The sequence below is a fragment of the Molothrus ater genome, chromosome 9 (genome assembly GCF_012460135.2).
Source record: "Molothrus ater isolate BHLD 08-10-18 breed brown headed cowbird chromosome 9, BPBGC_Mater_1.1, whole genome shotgun sequence".
Taxonomy (NCBI): Eukaryota; Metazoa; Chordata; class Aves; order Passeriformes; family Icteridae; genus Molothrus; species Molothrus ater.
Window position 1 is genome coordinate 3,165,449 of NC_050486.2, and position 6,750 is coordinate 3,172,198.

Below are 6,750 nucleotides of genomic sequence, written 5' to 3' on the forward strand. Positions count from 1 at the left end.
ACAGCACTCAGGGTGTGCCCTCACCAGTGCCAAGGACAGCTCCCAAGGGACCTGCTGGCCACCAGCACTGTGCTCTTATAGAAGATGAGCCAGCAGCTCCCTGGGGTGTGTCAGGCAAAGCCAGTGGGTCGAGGAGGTGGCCTGTGCCCTTCATTTAGCCCTAGTGACACATCCAGAGTGCTGTGCCCCACAGGACAGGGGACATGGGCTCCTGGAGCAGCTCCAGCCAAGGTGACAGAAGGACAGGAGCTGGCAGAGCTGGGGCTGCTCAGCCTGGCTGGAAGAGCTCACAGAGGATCTGATCCATGCACAGAGGGGGAGAAGAGGCAAAGCTCCTCCAGAGGCTGGACTTCAGGCAACAGGCACACACTGCCATAAAACAAACTCTGCCTGCACAGAGGAATAAACTTTTTCACTGTGAAGGAAACGAAGCATTTGGGACAAGCTCCCCAGAGAGGCTGTGTGTCACAGACATCTTTTATGGAAAATCCTTTCCTTGGGATTTTTCCTCCTGAGAAGCTGAGAGGCCTCAGGAACAAAATGTAACCAATGGTTATCTGCTGCTGTGGAATGCAACAGGTACATCTGGGATTGGGCTCATGTGGTTGTTTCTAATTAATGGCCAATCACAGCCCAGCTGGCTCAGACTCTCTGTCCGAGCCACAAACCTTTGTTATCATTCTTTCTCTTTCTATTCTTAGCCAGCCTTCTGATGAAATCCTTTCTTCTATTCTTTTAGTATAGTTTTAATATAATATATATCATAAAATAATAAATCAGCCTTGTGAAACATGGAGTCAGATCCTCATCTCTTCCCTCATCCTCAGACCCCTGTGAACACAGTCACTGCTGTGGACTCTCCATGTTTAGAGACCCTCAAAATCCACCTGGATATTCTGCTGGGAGAAATCTGGAGGACATTGGAGCCTGCTCTAGGTGACCCTGCCTGAGGCTCTTTGCCACTTCACTGCCCCACAATACTTCTGTGTTTCTGAGCCAGCCCCAGGCCAAGGGGGAAGCTCCTTCCACAGGCTGGTTCCTGGAAAGCACAGACCAGAGCTTGAGGTGCTACCAAAGCTTCTCCAACAGCTGCAGCTGAGATTCCAGTGAGAAGCAGGAGCTGCCAGGATGCAGTGGAAAAACACAAGGCAGCAGCTCCTGAGTGGAGGCATCTCCTGGGAAGCACCTGAGGAGCTCCCTGGAACCACTTCTGAGCCTGCATTATTTCTGAGTAAACTTAAGAACAATCAGCCTTAACAGGAATCAATCTTAACAGAAAAATGCTCTTAATTAACTCAACGGAATAATAAAACATAGCACTACAATGAAAACAACAACATGAGAAATTTACTGGAGAAACTGAAAAGGGGATAAAAAACATATTATGGTTTTAGGAGATTCTGTTTTGCTTGCAACAACTTGTGGCTTCATCAAAAACAAAGCAATCACTGTGTTATCTTTTATCCATATTGGTCCATATTAATGTAAAACTCTTTCCATTCCATATTTAATGATTTTGTTCTGCTGGTGGGACTCCTGTCTCCCTTCTCTGTAGAAATATTAAATAATGCCTTCTGTAAGGCATCTCCTGGGAATTACCTTGTCCTTCCATGCTCAGCTCCTGAGAAGCTCCCTGGAACCACTTCTGAGCCTGCACTTGTGGTGTTTGTGAGGGTCCCCAGGACGAGGTGAGAGATGAGAATCTAAGTTCTCAGAAGGCTGTTATATATAATATATTATATTATATTATATTATATTATATTATATTATATTATATTATATTATATTATATTATATTATATTATATTATATCGTATCATGCTATACTAAAACTACACAAAAGAAAGAGAAGGGATACATCAAAAAGCTAAACAAGAATGATAATGAAAGCTCTGACTGACTCCTCAGAGCCTGACACAGCTGGCTGTGATTGGTCATTAATTAAAAACAATTCACGTGTTTGGATAGACAATCTCCAGACCACATTCCAGAACAGCAAAATAGAGAAAAGCTGAAGCTTCCCAGCTTCCCAGGAGAAGAAATCCTGGCCAAGGGATTTTTCAGAAAATATCACGATGACATTCACTGGGCTTGGACCCTCCTCGAGTGCCCACCCCTCTGGCAGCCCTTGGGAGGCTCTGCAGTCACTGGAATTAGCTCAGGGAATTCCTGCAGGGTGTGCCAGAAACCCAGGCTTTGAGGAAACTGGGGGAAGGATGCTGCTATTTCCATGCCGTTGCCAGGATATTCAGTGGAACTCGAGTTCATGCCAGGTCAGAAAAACAAACTCTGTCAGAACCCAGGACATTGCTCTGGCTGCCCTGGGTGATTCCAGACCCTGGCAGGGGCTCAGGGACCTTGGCATGGAGTCAAAGACACCTGTGCCTTTGATTTTAGCCCATGGAAACAATTCCCAACTTTGTGTGAAGATTTACAAGACACAAGAGTTTGAGTAGAATGACAGTGAATTTGTCACAGGGTGAAAAAGTAGAATTTTGGGGTTTTAGAATGGGGGTTCAAGAGGCAAGATGGAGGAATCTGGGCATGTCCTGTCCTTCTTCTTCTTCTCCTTGTCCTCTATCTTCTGCTGGGATGGTGACACTGTTTGATTGGTTTAGAGTAGAGACAGACTGTCTAACATAGGTGATGGGTATTGGAAAATTATTGTAAATAAAGTACACATAGTTCTTAGTATAAAAAGTTAACACCAACCCAAGGGCAGGGACTGTGCCACAACCCGACCTGCTGGACAGATCTCAGCAGGTCAGAGAAAGAATGGAACAGATAAGAGAAAATAAACAACCTTGAGAAGCAGAACCAACAAATCTCAACTTCTTCTTCAGTCGTGGGGCTGGGAAAAAAGAGACTTTCTGATACTTGGAGATCATCTCAACCACAGAAAACCCAGAAAATCCCTTCCCAGGATGCAAACCTTGATCTGCACTGAAGGGAAGCAGGGAGAGCACAGGGAGGTTGTTGGGAAGGATGAAAGTTTGACAAGAAAGTCTCACAGATATGTGTGCTTGGCAGAAAGATTTTTGAATGTAGAATCTGAAGAAATGAAAGCATGTTATGATATAGAAGAAAAGAATTGCTGAGCCAGTCTTACTGGATAACCAAGGAGGCAAAGGGTGTGTTAGTTAAGGGGTTTTTATGGCTTAGAGCAAAGGATAAACCCACCCCAAACAAGAAGATGTTTTTACCAAGCAGAAAGACAGCACAGGCAAACAAGGCAGCAAATGGTGCAAGTAGAAAAAAGGTCTCAGAATTTTCCACTGCAAGAAAACTGAAAAACAACTTCTAGCTTAAACTGTAATGTACTAACTTTTAGTGATTGGAGAATAGTAACAAGAATATGGTAATTACAGCAGTTTATGATAGGCTATAGATAAAAGTTAAGGTATAGATTGGTTCTGCTGTATTAAGATGCTCAGCAAAGAAAAGTCTATAATGCAATGTAACCTAAACTAAGGGTCTGCAGGGCTGCCTGCAGCTGGGGCTGACAGCTGTGGGCACAGCTCTGTCACCCACCACCCTGCACTGCTGTAACACCTTGGATGGAATAAACTGCATTTTGGAGAGCCCTGGAATCCCACATCTCTCATTTTGGCTCTTAGAGGAGGTTCAGGGCAGGCACCTTTTGGAGAGATGCTTCTCTGCTGCGCAAGGCAAGGTGCCATGACAAAAGCCACATTTCAGGGCACCCATTTGTGCCAGGTTTAGCACAACCAGAGTCCTGTTCACTGCCTGCACTGCTCCTCGTGCAGCGGGAAACATAAACAGGCAGAGCCACGTGAACAAAGAGACACTTGTTAGGCCCAGAGAGGTTAATTGCTTTGCAGGGGGTTGTGGAAGATTTGGAAGCATGAGTGGATCTAGAGGAAGGATGTCCCAGGTATGGGAAGGATGTCCCAGGTATGGAATTCCCAGCATCAGCAGCCACTGAGATCTCAGGGCTTTGGCCTGCAGAGCCCCCAGAGCCCCAACCCCATTTCCCAGCCCTCCCAAAGCCCTGGGGTGATGGCAGCAGACACCTGGGGAAGCCCCTGGTGGGGAAGGACAGACCCAGAGGTGCTGTGCTGGAACCCTGGTCACTGAGAATTTGAGACTTTCTGTACTAACAGGCACTGACCCCCAAGAGAACACTCACTGCATTGAGCTGAGGCCGTGGAGAAGGCTTCCAAAATGGAATGACAGAACTGAGATTATAGATCTGGAGCTTGAATAGAAGTGTGTAATATCACAGGGTGGAAAACTCAGAGTTTAAGGTTTTAGAATATAGTAATATATATAAAGCAAGATGGAGGTTTTAGAGCAGAGGCTGGTCCTTCTTCACCTTCTTCTCCATGGGTTTGGGTGATTTTGTGTAATTGGATAAAAAAGTCCACATTGTGGGGCATGGGTGGTTGGTTATTGGGTTGAAAGTAAGAATAATTCAGGTGTCATTTCTTAATTGGACAGTTTATCCTTGAAAGGCCTTGTAGAGAGAGATAGGGCTCCATTTTTACCTTTTTTAAGTACTGTAGAAGTCACAGTTTGTGAGACTGTAACATAGATAAGAACTAACAAACATCTGAGTCTGAACAAGAAATACCATCTCATGCATTTAATCCCAGCCTTGGTAGAGAAAAGAAGCAAAAGAATCAGCAGTGCTGGGGAATATGCTGGGAGACAGCAATGGAACTGGCAGCCCAGTACACACCAAAAGGGCCCTTTGTCTCATTCAGCAAAAAGAAATTTAAAAAAAATTAAGGATGTAAGGGAAAAAAAACCAAAAAAACAAAACTCGGCTTCATTTGTGATCTGGGATGCAGAGTGTGCACAGAACCAGACAGAGGCTGCCAAGTCACAAGAAGCCAGTGAGATCTGTGAGCAGCACCCCGTGTGTCTGCAGCCTGTTCTGTTCTCTCCTGCCTCCCATCCATCCACACGGAGGCAGAGCTGCAGAGCGGCCCAGCCCCACAGAGCAGCTCCCCTCAAAGCTCCCTGCAGCAGGCATTTGCTGGGGCTCCTTCTCCTGGCAGCTCCCCAGGCTCCCAAAAAAAGGAGATCTCACAAATTCACAGCGCCAGAGACGTGAATTGAGATGGCGCAGGGCAGGACATCGCTTTTATTTACATTTTCCTCTGGGTCACTGTGCTGAGGACAGAGGGCTTTGCTTCCCACAGGACACTCAGACCCTCCACCTCACTCAGGGTTGGGATATTGGGACACACAAGACACATGATGGACTTTGGACCTGGCTAGCTTAAGAGATTTGATAACAGGATGCCTTGGCAAGAGCAAACAGAACTTTGAGGATTAAATCAAGATTGCAAGAAGATTCAATCAGACGGTTTACCAGAAAAAGAAAATTACATTCTGCAAGCAAGAGATGTTTAAAATGTATAAGTTTGTTTATGTGATCTTTAACCCAATCACTGTAGTAAAACATTACTAGTCTTCCTGGAATAAGTATAAAAGCAGTTGTACTCCACAGTAAAATTGGATTCTTTGACACCTCCAAGTCTCCCTCTCTCCTCATTGCTGGTACCTCAGGTGCTCAAAGGCTGAATTACAGCATCCACCTTCACTGTGCCATGGGTCTGCTGCTTCCCCCCAGCCTCCTCCATTCCCTGCCCAACACCTGCCTGGAATCAGGCTTTTCCATGCACCTTTTCCATGCATCCTGGCTGTAAATATCAGGGAAGAATCACCTGCTGGTCACACTTCGTTTTATACAGCCCAGGATATGATTGGCTTTCTGGCCTGTGAGTGCACACTGCTGGACCACGTCCAACTTTTCATCCACCAGCATTCCCATCTCCTCCTCTGAAGGACTGTTCTCAATCCATTGATTCCCACTCTCTATTGATACTGGGGATTGCCCTGATCCACCTGCAGCACCTTGCCCTTGCCCTTGCCGAACTTCATGAGTTCAGGTGGGCCCACTCCTGTCCAGGTCCCTCTGGCACCATCCTTTTGCTCATGTGTAATGCTGTAATTGCTCATGCTGTAATCCAGCTCAAAGCTGAATTACAGCATCCCACCTTCACTGTGCCACGGGTCTGCTGCTTCCCCCCAGCCTCCTCCATTCCCTGCCCACCACCTGCCTGGAATCAGGCTTTTCCATGCACCTTTTCCATGCATCCTGGCTGTAAATACATCCCAAAACGAGAGCACAGTTTGCCTTCCCCAAACTGCACAAGCCAAGCTAAACAAATCCCCATGCACACGTGAGTTTCAGCCATGCAAAGCAGGTTTGGGTCCTGCATGCTTCAAATTCAGTCTGAAGCCTTTCTGGGATGTGCTCCCTGTGTGGCTCTGCCTGTCCTCACCATCAGCTGAGGAAGCAGCTGCTCCTCCTGGAGAAGCCACAGGAGGTTCCCTGTTTGCTTGTTTTGATGAGGAGCTTTCTTCTGAGCTGTCTCTAAGCCCAACACTACCCAAAGGATGCTGCCAGGCATCCAGAGCAAGCACAGCACTGATTCCACCTTGGAGCACTGCAGGTCTCTCCAGGTGCCTCCATCCCTGACCCCAGTGTGTGAGGACAGGGATGGAGGGCAGGCAGCAGGCTGGCACTCTGGAAAAATGGTTTAGTGTCTGCCCTGGGCTGGAGCCCCTCAGACACGAACAAGGTGGGCTGGTACATTCTTTTTCACCATAAAGTTTAATCCTCCCCCAGAGCCACTGCCCCACAGACTCTTGGTGTTTTCTGTTTTTCTGCCTTGGTTTACTCTATGGAAAAAAAAAAAAAAACACCAAAAAAAC